Here is a 17,609-nt window from a genome sequence, read left to right on the forward strand (position 1 = left end):
AAATGTGCGCAAAAGATTACGGAGTATTTTGAGCTTCCTCCACCTACTAATCATATGAATGTAATGAGACACATTCAGGCGCAGAACACATGATGACAGTGCATTGCACGAGCCGACCAAACACCTAAAACCCAGAGATAAATAATCTTTCAAATCTCTACGGTCTCCAGACGCCATTAGAATCACAGTCATGACTGTTTTTTGTCGAAATCACCAACAGCTTTGGTACTGGAAATTTTCTAATGCGCTTCCTACGCACGCGAATAATTTCACTAAGAGAGTATTGTATGGAAGTCGTGTTTTGAGACTCGCTGAACGTTGAACATTTGAAAAACCGGCAGTCTGGAATCTGGGGTTTCTGGGACGATTTGATGAAGATGGATGTGCTAATCAGTCTTCCGTTAGTTTATTCAGTTTATTTACTAATAAACCTGTTCCATCCATACAAATGCATTGCGAATAATGCGTGAAAACAGCAGTTTTTTCTTGCATCCAATAATGGACGTGAAACGGATGTGAATCAATGGAATGAATTACACTGGATTTACGTTCATACTTTAAGAGTGAGATTTTCACTCACATTGAACTCAGTCAAACCAGAAATTGCGTTTTGACGCTGTTGTTTTGCCTTACGTAGAACTGAAATTGTGGCAATTGCAGAGGATTGAAGTAGCTGAAAATCATTACATTAAACTAGACTCCCGCTAATCCGGACATTCCTGGCACAAATGGGTGTCGGATTAGAGGAGGTGGCAAATTTTTGAGTGATTGAATTTTATTTGATTCATTTATTTCGTTTCTTATTTATTTTGAAAACAAAGGCGATATTTTGTACTGTACTTTATTACACCGAAAGATACAATTTTAAAACATAGGGGATATACTTTATTAAATCAAAAATACATTAATTTTCAAAGAAAACGTAGTCCTTGAGTGCATACTGTACATAATTATGCAATCGTATCACTCACTACGAAACATGTCTCAAACTTTTTTACTGTCGCAATGATGATACGCGACGGTGGCTCCCTTAATCACGCAACCGCTTTGGAAGCATTGCATCGGTTCTGCATGTATTTGGTTGTTGCATAATGTACTGCAGGAAGACCTCGGCAGCTTCAGCACCAGCAGCGTGAGAAATCTTCACGTTCTCTCCTCCTATGTCCTCTTCTTCATCACTTCCATCATAATTTTCTTGCACGCTTTTGATTATTTCTCCATGTGTTAAAGTTTGGTTCGTATCACAGTTTCCCTCATTCAGCCACTTAGAAGCATCTTCAGTATCAATTTCTTCTCTTCCTGGAAGGTTGTGGAACATGTCAGTGTACAAAATAATCGATAGTTCCAAATTGACTGGCTCACCGCTGTCACTCACTACTGGATCCAACTCGGCATCAATGGATAGCCACAATTTTCTCCAGCTCTTCATTGTGGTAGGACTGTCCACTTTATGCCATGCTTCGGCTGCTTGGAAAACTACATCATGTAGACTAATTGTTTTCCATGCCTTCAGCATAGTTCCGACACAGTCGTTTCTACTTTCATTCCGCAAGGCGACGACAAGTGAATGTCGATAATGACGTTTAATTGATTCCAAAATTCCCTGATCCATGGGGTGAATTTGGACTGTCACATTGGGTGGTAGAAAGAGCGCTTGTTTATCATCGGACTTTAGAGAAACATATAAAGAACGACAGAGAGCATTGTCAGTTATAAAGATAGCTTTCAGTGGAAGCTTTTCTTCTTTTGCTCTTTTCTCACTGCCCTTTACAAACGTTTCTTGGAACCACCGAGATAGTATTTATCTGTCCAACTTCTCTTTCTTGTGAGCGCAATACTGTACTGCTAGAGTAATTATGTCAATGGGTTGAAAACTACGTGGATGTTGGGATTTTCCAATCACCATAAGCGGTAGTTTATGACTCCCATTTGCATTACAGCACGCCATTAATGTTACGAGCTGCTTCTGTTGCTTGCAACCACGAGTTTCCTTTTCGTTCTTGGCAGCTAATGTTTTTGGAGGAAGAATCTTGTAAAAGAGACTTGTTTCATCAGCTTTATACAAGGCATCTGCAGTTAAATCTTCTTCCTCTATTATCTTCCGTATCTTGCTTACAAACTCATCAGCATCCTTATCGTTAGCTGAACTACTTTCCCTGGTGACTGCCAGCTGAAAAATGCTATGTCGTTTTTCCCAGTTTGATAGCCAACCTTTGCTCGCTGCGAACAAGTTACTACCGCCAAGTTGTTTGTTAAATGCAACTGCTTTTCCCTTTATAATCGGGCTATTGACTGGAACTCCTTTACTGTGTTGCTGTATGAACCATATATAGTCAGCTACGTCCAGTTCTTCATCCTCATTCTTTCGCATAACCTTCCCTCTTCCTAAACTGTCTAAATACATCTTTCTTTTTTATGTCATAAATAGTTGCTCATCCACCCTGGCCTCAGCAACAATGGCTTTCTGCGAAGAACATTGATTTAACTTATCTAAAATTTCGAGTTTCTGGTAGAGTAACGTGTTTCCTCTTAGATGACACGATTCCGAATTGTAAAGAAAGCTACAATTTCAAAAATAGTATATAAAGCATTCTTTAACTTAGCATTGTTGCGCACGCTGATTCATTTTGTTCGTGTTTCTGGATGTGCGCCGGATTACTGACAGGCGGACTACAGAGGGCCGGATTAGCGAGAGTCTAGTGTATATGTCTCGTTTGGCCGGCGGGGTGACTGAGCGGTTCTAGGCGCTACAGTCTGCAACCACGCGACCGCTACAGTCGCAGGTTCGCATACTGCCTCGGGCATGGATGCGTGTGATGTCCTTAGGTTAGTTAGGTTCTAGGAGCTTGATGACCTCAGACGTTAAGCCCCATAGTGCTCAGAGCCATTTGAACCATGTTTTGTCTCGTTTCTGCGCCAGATGCGAGATAAGATATTGCGGTCTACCATTCCTGTTGAAACCTTGACTCTTCGTTCTCCTTTTAGGTGACTCTTCTTACAATCCATAAAGTAACTATCCTTATTATCCAGCACCCACTCCATTATGACGTCACGTCCTTGTGCCGAATTGTTCACAGCAATTCCTGAAAAATTGCTTCGACAGTCTTGGCATCTACCCGTGATCATAAGGTACCTTCCAAACTCCGAATCTCTTATACGAGATAGATCATGGTATCGACGTTTGCTCCCACAGTTTCTCATGCAGGGTATCTGTCCAAACGTTTAGCTATTGAACACTCTACGCACTTTCAGATTGCTCTTTTCCCAAATACGCTGCCTCTATACATGATGACCCAGGTTTTAGGAGGTAGAGTCAGTAGAAACGAAATCTGACATCTTGGTTTGAAGTTTTCCCGAAATTACTTTAGTCTCGAATTCATCGAATGTATCACTGTTAATTTTGATATCGTGGAATCAATAATTTAGGACTACGGATTATACTTAATTTTCGGTAGAATCGTGTAATAAGTTATAGGGCTGCTAAATACGTTATTATCAGAATTGCTGATTACTGCAGTGATCTTCATGGAAACATCTGAGCGGGCACCGCTGGTCTGCCTGATGGACGCAAGACAGCCTTGTAATCGAATGATAGTACTACCCTTAAAATCTTGGAACGTACTGCGGCATTTTCCTAGACGCCTATTATGTTAATATATCAATAATACACGACTTAAAGTCGCATAAATCATGGTCTATCAAACGATTTCTAAATCATACGTCAACACACAGCCCGCTAAACGCTACTACAATCACACGCACAATAATTTGCATATTAATTATTGTCATTAGGTACAACGCAGCCGTTCTCAAAATCTGCGAGAAATGATCAGTAACTTGGAAAATTGTGAGCTTTGTACCGAACTCTTGCTGAGGCTGAAATAAGTCATAGGAGTATCAAAGATTTATTAAGAATTTTTATAATCTTGAAGAGACACTGCCGCTTCTTTGTCATCATAGCTTGCGCAGCATCATCGTCATTGCAACTCGTCAGCTGTTCGACTGCATAGGATGGGTGCAGCTGTAAGGCACAAGGAACTTTTCGAAACCTTGGGACGAGCTGCAATCCGTACTAATTTGCTGGAGATCTAAAGAGAGCAAACTAGACATACCTGTGAGCCCAGATAAATCTGCTCAGCACTTCCTTACAAGAATTTCTTTTCCGAAAGCAATAAGTTGAAAGAAATGTCGTTACTCATTTCCAACGTTTGCGATGCTATAAAATACTATTTTGCAGCAATACGTTCGCAAAACTGTTGTTTTAATTTGGGGGAGAGACTAAATTCCGAAGGAAACTTTGACCTCAAGTCCGTATTATTATTATTTTTTTTTAATTGTCGTTCTAGTTCTTGAGATTGTTGACAACTAGAGCTAGTTAGAACAATCTTAGAAACTGTATTTGCTCATAGAAAGTGGGGCTAATAAGAGAACAGTCATAGTTCCCACTTGAATACTATTTAGTTCGACAGTGTTTGATCTGAAGATATTATAATTGGAACAACTGCAGCGACCCACAGCAAGTATGAAAAGGAAAGCAGATGAAAAAAATGGTTTGATTCCTATTTCAGTACTACTTGTTCGTCGGCATAGTCGTTCTGGAGTATGTTCGGAATACGTAAAGCAGTTAAAAGTACAATTTAAAAGGTCTAGGGCAAAAGAATTCTTTTGGTTACCAATTCTTGACTACTAGCAAGTTGGCACGAATCAACATTCATCGTACCTGGAGGAACTCGAAGAAAAAACTGGTTTCCAAAACGTAGGGTCTGGTGGAAAATCTATATTTCCTTCCCGTTAGAAAAATATTTGCCTGAGGACATTGTCGTTCTCAACTAGCATTGAGAGAGACAAGAGCAACTCAGAACTACCATAAAAAAATGATTTTTTAATATGTGATTTCAGGCGAAAAGTATGTTCTCTTCTCCCACTTGAAACCTGTGAATTTGAGGACATTGTTGTCCTAGAGAAACGTTGGAGGCAAAGCTAGCAGAGGCTCGTGAGTATCCTACAAACCAACTGTTAGATGGATAGGACGTTAGACTGTGGATTCCACCACAAACTCAAAACGACATATGGGGAATGACTTACGTACGAGACAGCAGTAACTGGTCGATAAGGTGCGAGTAATGAACGTCTCCACTACTGAAGATACAGAATCCCACTTCAGTATCACTCGATACAGGTCACTGTCAATGAATACTCACGAAATACTACCACAAAACCTGCCACTGTTTCACCAAAATAATTCAGCACTGCACAATTACTTTCACCCTAACCTACACGTGGCTAGGCCTACTTCTGCTCTCAACTACGGCACATGACTTCCTTACAAACACCCACACACAAACATAATTACATAAAGCAGGTGCAGATGTAGAGGCATTGTGGTGTTTATGTAGCTGTGTAGGTGTATAAATAATTTCTCTATTTCGAAGATTGAAGAATTGTGTGTAAACCAAATATACTTAATTATTCATGAGGAGACTTAAGAATTTATAAATTAATAGGAATTATTGAAAAGTATCGAGCAATCTGATTTAAATTGTCAATCAGAGTTAAACTGCCGACATGAAATGTTTATCGCATGTTCTTGTCTGCAGAGTTCTCATAATATAATTTGAATTTCGCAAAACAAACTTAAATTTCCAAACTGCTTATGGAAGTTGATGGAAACAGTAAAGATTCTTCTACACTTTGCTCTCAAGATAGCATGACTTTATTCCTTCATTAAAATAATAAGTTACAGCATTTGACTGCGAGAAAATTATGCGTCATAGTGAGTAATCGAATACATTTGTGTTTCTTGCTCTTGGTGTGAAGTAACTCATTCAGCTCTATTATTCTTTTTTGACATTAATCTCAACATGAAGTCTGATACCTAATGTTTCCTCGAATGTAAATAGCCACTGATGTGTCGAAAGTAATGGCTGCAACTAAAGAAATGTAATTGCTCCCTCACCTGAGATGAAACTTTGTAAGTAGGCTGTTTAGGTTTTATTATTAGTAAGGCCACGTAGCGCTCTGTATGAAAATCACTGGCTGTGCTGTGTGCAGTCTGTGGCTAGTTTGCATTGCTGTCTGCCATTGTAGTGTTGGGCAGCTGGATGTTAACAGCGCGTAGCGTTGCGCAGTTGGAGGTAAGCCGCCAGCAGTGGTGGATGTGGGGAGAGAAATGGCGGAGTTTTGAAACTTGTAAGACTGGATGTCATGAACTGCTATATATATTATGACTTTTGAACACTATTAAGGTGAATACATTGTTTGTTCTCTATCTAAATCTTTCATTTGATAACTATGCCTATCAGTAGTTAGCACCTTCAGTAGTTTGAATCTTTTATTTAGCTGGCTGTAGTGGCGCTCGCTGTATTACAGTAGCTTGAGTAACGAAGATTTTTGTGAGGTAAGTGATTTGTGAAAGGTATAGGTTAAAGTTAGTCAGGGCCATTCTTTTGTAGGGATTATTGAAAGTCAGATAGCGTTGCGCTAAAAATATTGTGTCAGTTTAAGCACAGTCATGTATGATTTTTCTAAGGGTACATTTCAACTTCTGCAGCAGCTGAATGTAGCGGGAGCTGTAGTAAGTAAGATGTCCACAGCAGGACGATGCGTTGACGATGGGTGGTATCAAAAACGATTAAATTAATTCAGAAAAATGCTATTAACTTACACTCTTGCTCTTGTGCCTCGTCTTGCTTTGTAAAGTTCGCTGAAAATAACTTTAGTTAGTCAACATCCTACTTCCATAGTTAAAATAACGTGTTTATATGTTTCGTACACCGTCTCCGTCGGTGTAGCATATATTCTCGTTTTATGGTGACGAATTGTCCCTCCTCACACTGTGGTTTTCTTGAATCTCCGACGCAGGAAACAAATCATCGGCACAATGTTCTGCCGAACCTTCAGATCTTTAATCTAGTTTTTTAAGTCTGCTTTCTCTTTTGTCTTCTCTTCTCTGATGATAATTTCGAAAAAATGTGTCTCTACTTAAAATGAGCTGTTCCACTGGAAGGAGTCTGCTGTGATAATTAGCTGGAAACTTCTTTGTTTCACCCATCTTTGCGCGTGCAAACTGCTTCAGTTGTCACCGCACTGGAATTCTCTTCTCCAAGTGATACTTTCCAACTATTTACTACACACAGTACTGTAGCGAATCTTGTTTTGAGTACGCTGCATAGATTTCGCTGGAAGCCTTTATACATCCTCCATACGATACCAATCTCTCCCCACGTGATCCCCACGTTTTTCGAGGACTCAAGAAAGACATTCGTGGCCATCGAATTGTTTCGGTCGAAGAGCAAGACGCCTGTCGTTGTACCGTAGCCAACCTCAAACGTTTTCGATAACCGCATTGACAGTCTCGTCTCACAGCAGGGCATATGTTTTAGCAGTCATGGAGATCACTCTTGAAATTCTTACGTTTTCCCCAACGGTCTTATTTTCACGAGCTTTATCACTGATATCATTCTGAGTACCAACATCCACAAATAGATATAGTACATTTATTTTCTTTAGATCCAATATATTTCCATCTCTATTGCTCTTCCAAACTATCTAAAGTAGGTACTTTTGAGAAAAGGCATTTAGCAGTGTTTAGCAACGTGTCTTCCCATGGCAAGCACATACAAGTGTTCACTTATTCACATCGATATCTATTCGTTTAAAACTTCAGTGTTAGCATTATGAATGGGTACCATACATGATAGCGAGATGAGTTTCTAATTAAGTATTTCGGTTAAAGCCGGGCGTGAGTCCGATGGTTAGCAGATAGATCCAGTTATAAGATTATAGCCACACTTGGTTGTGAGTCTTTCCCATGTAATGCAGTTCAATTTCTGTCTCAGCTGATCAAAGTCTGTCGTCCTTTACGATAAATGCACCTCTTCCATTTCCTATAAAACTGTTCTTTCGATATTCACTTCCATTTACCACGAAAATTCTCACTGCCGTAATTTCGAGTTTTAGCTAAAATTCTCTGCATTGTTCTGTGTAAACACATCTTTTTGCGAGCGCTTCCAGTCACTGTACGCTGTTGCGAATGACTCGGCAGATGGTGGAGGAAATGGATACGAAGTCGCCTAGGCTAAAAAAAACCTTGTGAGTCTTCTACACACCATCAGCTTCATGACTCTGATCTCTGTTTGTAAGGCGGAACTGACCAATTTGCGGGGGCCCTACAGTTTTCGAACCTACATCGCTATTCTAGGAACTCGCAGCCCTGTCCAGCTTCTCACACAATCTTCGAAGGCTATTGGTGACGCCGCCTGCTCGATTCAGAACAGGGGACTGAGATCAGTTATGTGGAGAAGGCTGAACACTGTAAGCTTCGTTGAAATTTCATGAACAAGGGCGTGGATTAAGACTTCTGCAGCTAATGTAATATTCGTGACTTTTCTTAAAATTTCATCTTTTACTCGGCACAACACTCACTACTCCATATACGGCGTGTGCGTTCTGCGAGGTAAACCGCTGTCTCTTGCGTCTGTTGCTTATGATTCCACCAGTGTTGGTCGCTTTATGAACCTGCTGACATTACTGTGATATGGAATACAGGGCTAAAATGACGTCCGTTGTACATGACAAGTTCTTGTCGATAACAGGCGTTAGCTAAACCGTAGTAGTATACTATGTCATTAAATTCCCGTTTGAAGTAACTGGACTTCATTTCACAATTAACTTTGTGCACACTCCACACCAAACACGAATCATGTTCTGATTCCATCACAAACTCAAAACGAAGAATACGGAATGGCTTATGTAGGAAGCAGCAGTAACTGCTTTGTACGAAGGCATGAACATATTCAGAGGAATAAACTCAGATTATCATCCGAAAAGGTGTGAGCAATGAATGTCAGCACCACTGCGTACAGACAGTTCTCGATACAACAGTGGTGCATAACTTAAAACGTAATAATGTTATATGCTGTTGAAATACATAACACTGCTGAAATTGTTAATACTAGAATAGTCGCTGTAGTACTACTGAACCACACTTTATTATTACTGAATAGAGGTCACCTTCAGTGAAAATTCACGAAATGCAACCACCAAACCGGCTACAATTAAGCGAAAATAGCTCAGTATTACACAAATGCTTTCGCCTTACCTAAAGGTGGCTAGCCTCCCTTCTACTCTTGACTATGACATATTATTTGATTTGACACACGCATGTACACACATAATCACATAAAGCCGGTGTATATGTAGAATCATAGTAGTATTTATGTGACTATCTAGAGAGATAAATAAATTCTCTCTTTCGACGAATGAAGTGCATTTTTCATAAGGTAACTAAGAAATTATCAATTAATTTGAATTACCGAAAAATAACAAGCAATCTGATTTTAAGTGACGATCGTAATTAAATCTCCGACATGAAATATTTATCGAAAGGTTATGGCCGCCTTGTATTGAATCAAGGTAGTTAATATCAGTTTTGATAATGGAATTTGATGTGAAGTCATAAAATAAACGAATTTTGCAAAACAAACTTAAATTCCCAAATTGATTGTGGCAGTTGATGGAAATAGTAACGACTTCTTTTTACATTTCGCTCTCAAAGCAGTATGATTCCACTGCTTGACTTCACTAGTATAATAAAGCATTCGAATGCGGGGAAATTGTGCATCTTTATGAGAAGTCGAATCAATTCCCAATTATTGTTTTTGTTCTCAAATAACTTACTCAGTTTCATTATTCTTCAGTGTCATTTATCTATACGTAAATGTAAATATCTACTGATGTGCAGAAGTAATGGCTTCCAGTAGGGAAATGTAGTTGCTCCCACACCTTAGATGTATCTTCTGTAGCAGCTGAATATCTTAGGAGTCATAATAAATCAGGTAGCCTCGGGAGGACGACAAGTTGGCGATGGTTTGCATCTAAAACGAGTAAATTAATTCACAAAATCGGCTTTTGGGGAAGTTGCGTGCTTATGGATTATCGTCTCAGTAACTTTGTAACTAAAAGTCTAAGAAGCCGAAAGTGCTTAGGTTATTGGACGGGTCACAGGTGGCGGATAGTGAACGTTCCATCAGATATGGTTGACAGCTGCAGAAACTGAATAAGCAGTCCCGGACCAAAGCAAAACAAATCCAAATCCACTTTACATCTGTCTTGTAGCAAGCGGCAAAGTGGTCAGCGTAACAACTGCGTTTTTTGCAACCCTTAACATACAGACACATTTGCAATCAAGTATACTTCATGAATTGCGAGATACATTAAAAGAACAGGAAATTTAAATTTTGGCATTTCACGAAACACGAATGATGGACTATAACTCCATGGATTTCGGCAGTTATCGCCTTTATAAAGGTAAAACTGATAAAAGAATACTTAATAATAGATCACATATGGGAGTTGCTTTTGCTGTCTCCAAAAATTTTTTAAATTCAAGAACGGAGGTAAAACCTATTAATAATAGACGTACGACACATTCTATGAAATTCGCAAATAAAGCATGCACATTAATTAATGCCCATATGCCAGTCAGTGATGATAACAGTACAAAACTTGAAGTTAATGACGCTTCATAACAGTTAGAAAACATCACCTCGAACATTCCTTCAAACCTTAATGAAACTTGATAACCGTTAGAAAGCATCCTCTTGAATATTCCCTCAAACCATGTTAAAATTTTAATGGGTGATTTTAATGTTCAATTAAGTAAAGCGAAAAAATACAAGAACAAAATGAATAGATTTCTTGCGCTTAAATGGACAAACCAAACTGGCCAGAAACTTGTTGAAACGTACAAAGATTTTAATTTTAAAACATGTCAACACATTTACGTAAGAAGCCTTCTGAACAAAAAACTTGGCGTGCACCCATTACATTAATTGAGAAATTTCAGATCGATCATGTAGCGGTATCATACCCTAACTACAAAGAAATTTTAAATCGCCGAGTTAGGGAAGGAGCAGATATTGATTCTGACCATTATTTAATGCGAATCAAAGCAAAACTTCAACCTAAAAATTCCTTCCAAAGAAACATTATCCCTAAATTTGCGCTGCTAAAATAACCCCAACTCTAACAAGTGAACCTGACAAAAACAATCCAACAAGTGGCAAAGCCTAAAAGAAAAGTTCATCAAAACAGCAGAAAATTTAATTCCGCTTCGAAAGGAACAAAAACACCCTTGGTGTAACACGAATTGTGAAACAACAGTCAAGTCTAGGCATGAGGCATTCAGAAATCAGAATAGTAACAAAACTAAAAATACGTACAACACCTTTCTTCTAACTGCAACAAAAGAAATATCTAAATTAATCCATCAGAATAAAAGAAACTACGAAAATGTCTAACTTTTAGAAAAATGAAAGAGTCTTCCAAAAGAACACTAAAAGCAACTCTTATGAAACATTCAAAACAAAAATAACCTGTTACCTACCTCAAAGTCGTTGCTTCAAAAATAAAAACTACTGTTTGACTTTCAACAAGCAGGAAAATTGTAAGGTACTTGCTACTAATTTTGAAAAACTATTAAACTCCCCAGAAGCAGCGAACAAATTCCTACCACAGCCAACTAATAACATCAACCCTAACTCTAAAGTGCCTGACGAAATCGAAATAACTAATAACACTGAGAGACTTAAAAACTATAAAGGATCTAGATAAGACGGTATAATTACAGAATTACTAAAATTAGCTGGCCCTAAAACTGTAAAAGAGATCACTCAACTAATAGGACATATCTGGGAAACTGAGAAAATAGCTGAGGACTGGGTAACTGCAGTAATTCATCCATTGCATAAAAAAGGGGATAGAACTTACGTTAATAATTACCGAAGAAACTCTCTTCTTCCGGTTTCATGCAAAATTCTCACTCAGTGTTTATGTGATCGAGCCCAGGAACAGTTGGGAACTAAAACTGGTGAATACCAAGCAGGCTTTAGGCGAAACTGATCCTGTCCGGAACAAATTCTTAATTAAAACTAATCCTTATTCACCAAAGGATTTCTACTAACAATACTGTGTGTACATGCGTCGGTTTCAGAAAGGCCTAAGACTCAATTGATCGTGAGTCTCTTTTCCATATTTTAAAGGAACAAGGGGTAGACAATAAAACTCGAACACTGATCAAATAAACGTTAACCGACACTAGCTCTAAAGTTTAATTCGTGGGAGAAAAAAAGACTACCGTTGGACAGGGAGATGCTCTCTCCCATTACAGTTTAACTGTGTGTTGGAAAAGGTAATTACAGAATGACGAGAGCAAAAGACGAGTCAAAATACAGATCATTCAATCAGTTTAGGTGGAGGTAATACTAGCAAGATTGCTTCGCCTTTGCTGATGATCTGTCAATTTTAACTAGGGATATTACCAGAGCTCAAAAACAAATTGAAATTCTTAGAGAAGTTGCGGAAAAAACAGGACTACAAATATCATTCAAAAAAACGTTAAAAATGAAATGCAACAAACAAGCAGCAAAGTTTTTAAACAGGAAATATGGAAAAGTTAAAACGGTCTCCCAGTTTAAAACTCTGGGGGAAATCATACAAGAAAACTTTCTGGAAAAATCTTCAAACGAATTTCACTGTCAAAAAATGGCACTGCATTCAGCTTAACACAAAATATTTGTAATAAAATGTCACTTTCTTATTTCTCTTAACTTAGATATTACAGCACAGTAAGCAAACTTCAATGTCTTTATGGACATAAACTTTAATTTTAAATAGAAAGACGCATACTGAAGAAATTCAAAAGAAAGAATGAGAGATTATTAGAAAATATGAGGCGTCAAAATTACTGATGGAGAAACTTACAGGTTGAGAAGGAAATAGAAGAATACACAGACATACACGGTGACATGAGAAAACGAAGACATAAATTTTTTGGGCACTTTAAATGAATGGCACCAACTAGGTTGACAAAATAAACAGCAGAATTCTACGAAAACAGGAATAAGGCCAAAATTGTGCCAGTTAAATGGATCGCTGTGAATAAGGAGTATCTTAAAGTAGCCGGTATAACTCCGGCGGACGTTGTGGATAGAAAAACATGCAGTCAAACGATATTTTATTGGAAAATTGTTCAGAAGGAAATTAGAAGACGGCCCTGTACACAGGGGTCTGATGAAAGAAAGACTTCATTCTGAAAGGATGAAACTAACTTGAACACAAGGGAAGTCAGCCATGAAATGCGACATACATTGATTGCATCTCCCATGACCCTATTGGGCCCGTACGTGAATATTACTAATAACATTATGTGACCTAGGGACTACAATCACGAACAGTTTCAATTGAGAAGAACACATAGAAAATGTCGTGGCTAAGTCAATCCAAAGACTGCGTTTTATAGGCAGAACGCTTAGAAAATTTAACAAAACTACTAAAGATACTGCCCATACTACGATTGCCAGTCTGCTTTTGCAGTTCTGCTGCGCGGTGTGGGATCCTTAGGAGATAGGAGTAACGGAGTACATCGAGAATGTTTAAGCAATAGAAGCATGTTTTGCATTATCGAGAAATAGGGGAGAGAGCGTCATAGAGATGATAAAGGATATCGGATTGACACCATTAGAACAGAGGCGTTTTTCGTTTCGAGGGAATATTCTCACGAAATTTCAATCAACAACTTTCTCCCCCAGTGTGAAAATATTGTTTTGATGCCAACCAACATAGGGAGAAACGGCCATCATAACAAACTAAGGGAAATCAGAACTCCCACGGAAAGATAAGTATCCATTTTTCCGCGCGCTGTACGAGAGTGGAATAAAAGAGAATTGTTCTTTTAGACACTTAAGTGTGATTTGCAGAGTATCCATAAAGATGCAGATGTAGAAAAATGCTATAAACTCACACTTTTACTCTTGTGCATCGCCTTTGTTTGTAAAGTTCGCTAGCAGGCCGCAGTGGCCGTGCGGTTCTAGGCGCTTCAGTCTGGAACCGCGTGTCTGCTACGGTCGCAGGTTCGAATCCTGCCTTGGGCATGGATGTGTGTGATGTCCTTGGGTTAGTTAGGTTTAAGTAGTTCTAAGTTCTAGGGGACTGATGACCTGAGATGTTAAGTCCCATAGTGCTCAGAACCATTTTTTTTTTTTTTTTTTTTTTTTTTTTTTGTAAAGTTCGCTCATAAGAATTGTACTTCAGTCAAGCTCCAGTTTCCATTATTAAAATAAGGTCTTTTGTGTCTCTTACACAAAATAATTCAGTACTACAGAAATACTTTCCCCTAACCTGCACACGTCTAGCCTCTCACCTGCTTCTGTCTGACTTTATTACTTGATTCCGCAGACGCATATACACACATAATCACACAAAGATACAAATACAGACTCGTGGTAGTAAACATGTACCTACAATGGCATCAAAAATTAAAGCAACAAACCGCCTGTGTCTGGTTCAGGATATAACCAAACAAACTGGCAGATGATGTCCGTATAATCGTATTCTGCTCGGAAGATTGCATTTCGGTCAACGGAAAAGCACGCCAGCGAAGACGTCAGGGCACCTATCAAACGGAGTAGTGTTTACCGGGCAGTCCCACATCCACAACAGCTGTGCACACGGTCACAGACGGTCCAGTATGGCACAGAGAAGTCGCGTACCAGCCTCTCTAAGCTGGAGGACCACAGGAAGAATTGAAGCAGGACAGTCGCGAATGAGTTAACGTAAATCGTTCTGTTCTTTCTCAAATGTGGCGACAGTTTATAGGGACCGAAACTACGTCATGAAGACCAAGGCAGGCCAACCACGTGTGACATCAAAAAGAGAGGACCGTTATATGGCTGTAAGGGCACTACGGTACAGCCTTAGTGCAGCGCAGCAACTGGGATCTACCCTCTCAGCATCCACTGGACGTGTTGTATCGAGGCAAAAGGTGTATAAGGCTTCGCCAGTGTGGCCTTTATTGTCAGAGACATGCTGTATACGTGCCTCTGACCCGTGTTCACAAAAGGCAACGTCTAGATCGGAGTCGTCAACGTGCCAACTGGACAGTCGAACAGTGAGCCAATGTTGTTTTCACAGATGAATCCGATTTGCTCTGGAGAATGGTCTCGACGCATTCGCATCTGAAGAGAATGTGCAACTTGATTTAGAGATACGACCATTGTGGGAAGAGATCGATATCGACGATGATCGCTAATGGCGTGAGCAAGAATTATGTTCATCACCCGAACATCTCTTAATGAGCTTACATGGGTGAATCAGGAAGGTTTAAGTGTTGTCAGGTAACGTGACGAGGTCTTAGTACCTCATATACGGTTGTTGCGAGGTACTGAGCATCTAGAATTCGTACGGATGAACGATAATGCTCAACCTCAAAGAGCGCGAGTAGTGGAAACAGAAGATAGCATATAGTGGCTGCCTCCCTCTCTCGATTTCAGTGCCATAGAGCATGCCTGGGATGCATTGAGAGACGGCTTGCATCACGTCAGCATCCACCAACCACTCTACAAAACTGGCTAGCAGCTCCGCAGGAACAATGGACGTTATTGTCTCAACATAACACTGATGACGCTATTCACAGCATGCTCTGTCGTTGTCAGACCTGTATTGCTGCCAGAGGTGGTCGCACCCCATAGTGAGCACATTAAACAGTTCTCCTAATGTGTGTGTAAATCTGTTGAGTAGGAAAAAACGAAGAACAATTTCGTCTACTGTTGTGCATGGTGCAGTTGGTGACGTCCTGTGTTCTTTAAACAGTTTCTACTTTCCTATCACCTGTTTCTCCTGTTTTGGGGCAAAATAAAAGCAAACTTGCAGAAATTCAGTTTGTTGCTTTGAAGTTGGACACAATTACATTTAGATACATACATAATTTCTTTGTTACGACTACTGAACTTATGTGTGTCAATACAGTTTGCTTCATTCTTCATAGGGTGTGCTAAGAACTTATAAATTAACACGAATTATAAAAAAATCTACGACCTGATTTAAAATGACAGTCATAATCAAACTTGCGACATGAAATGATTAGCGAAAGTTTATGGCTGCAGAATATGGAACCACTTTAGTTATGTTCACGGTAGATAATACTATATGATATGAAAGATAAGGTAAACGATTTTTTCAAGACAAACTTAAATTTCCAAATTGATTATGACAGCTGATGGAAACAGTAATAAAGCATTTTACTCTTTACTCAAAAGTTAGCATGATTTCACTGCTTCACTTACATAGTGGGATACAGATTCTTGAGTGACAGAAAATCGTGCGTCTTTATTATCTTATCCAGTTTCATTGTTCTTCATAGTCATTTATCTCTACGTGAATACTGCTACATAATGACTCCTCGAATGTAAACAGCCGCGGAAGTGTCGAAGATAATGGCATCCAGTAGGAAAACGTTGTTGCTCCCTCACCTGAGATGTATCTTCTGCAGCAGCTGAATATCGCAGGAGGCATTGTAAATCAGGTGTCCGCGGAATAGCGATAAGTTGACGATGCGTCGTATGGGAAACGAATAAATTAATTCAGAAAAGCGGCTTGTGGAGGAATTAGCCGTTTACGGAATATCATCTCAATTATGTGACACGATTCGTGATTTCCTGTCAGGTCACTGATCGTGGTAAGTGACAAAGTCATCGAGTAAATCAAAAGTGATTTCTGTCGTTCCCCGAGGTACTTTTATATTGCCTCTGCTGTTCCTTATATGTGTAAATGATTTAGAAGACAATCTGAACGGCAGTCTCAATATTCTTCAGAAGATGCTGACGTTTATCATCTAGGAAACGTGAGAAGATCAAAACAAATTGCAAAATGATTTAGAAAAGATATCTGAATAGTGCGAGAGTTGGTAGTTGACCCTAAATAATCAAAAGTGTTGGGTAATATCACGAGTGCTAGAAATCCAAAAATGTTCAAATGCATGGGAATTCCTAAGGGTCCAAACTGCTTAGGTCATCAGTCCCTAGACTTACACATTAATTAAACTAGCTTATGCTAAGAAGAATATACACACCCATGTCCGAGGGAGGACTCGAACCTCCGGCAGGCGGGGCCGCGCAATCCGTGACATGGCGTCTCTAACCCCGCTGTCACTGAGCGACGCATTTGTCCATCCTCGTTCGTAGTACTACTGTGCGATCTGGGATCCTTACCAGATAGGATTAATGGGGTACATCAATAAATTTCAAGGAAGAGCAGGACGTTTTGTATTATCGAGAAATAAGGAGAGGTTGCCACTGGCATGATACAGGATTTGGGATGGAAAAAAATGGTTCAAATGGCTCTGAGCACTATGGGACTTATCATCAAAGGTCATCAGTCCCGTACAACTTAGAACTACCTAAACCTAACTAACCTAAGGACATCACACACACCCATGCCCGAGGCAGGAATCGAACCTGCGACCGTGGCGGTCGCGCGGTGGAATCTTCTCAAGAAATTTCAGTCACCAACTTTCTCCTCCCAATGTGAAAATATTTTGCTGACGCAAAACAACATAGGGAGAAGTGATCATCATAATAATATAAAGGAAATCAGAGTTTGCACGAAGAGATATAGGTGTTCGTTTATTCCGCTCGCTGTTCGAGAATGGAATAATAGAGAATTATTGTGAAGGTGGTTCGGTGAGCGCTCTGCCAGGCACTTAAGTGTGATTTGCAAAGTATTCATGTAGATGTAGAGGAGGAAAAATACTATTAATTCATGCCGTTGCTCTT

This window comes from Schistocerca serialis, chromosome 3 (genome assembly GCF_023864345.2).
Source record: "Schistocerca serialis cubense isolate TAMUIC-IGC-003099 chromosome 3, iqSchSeri2.2, whole genome shotgun sequence".
NCBI classification, from domain to species: domain Eukaryota; kingdom Metazoa; phylum Arthropoda; class Insecta; order Orthoptera; family Acrididae; genus Schistocerca; species Schistocerca serialis.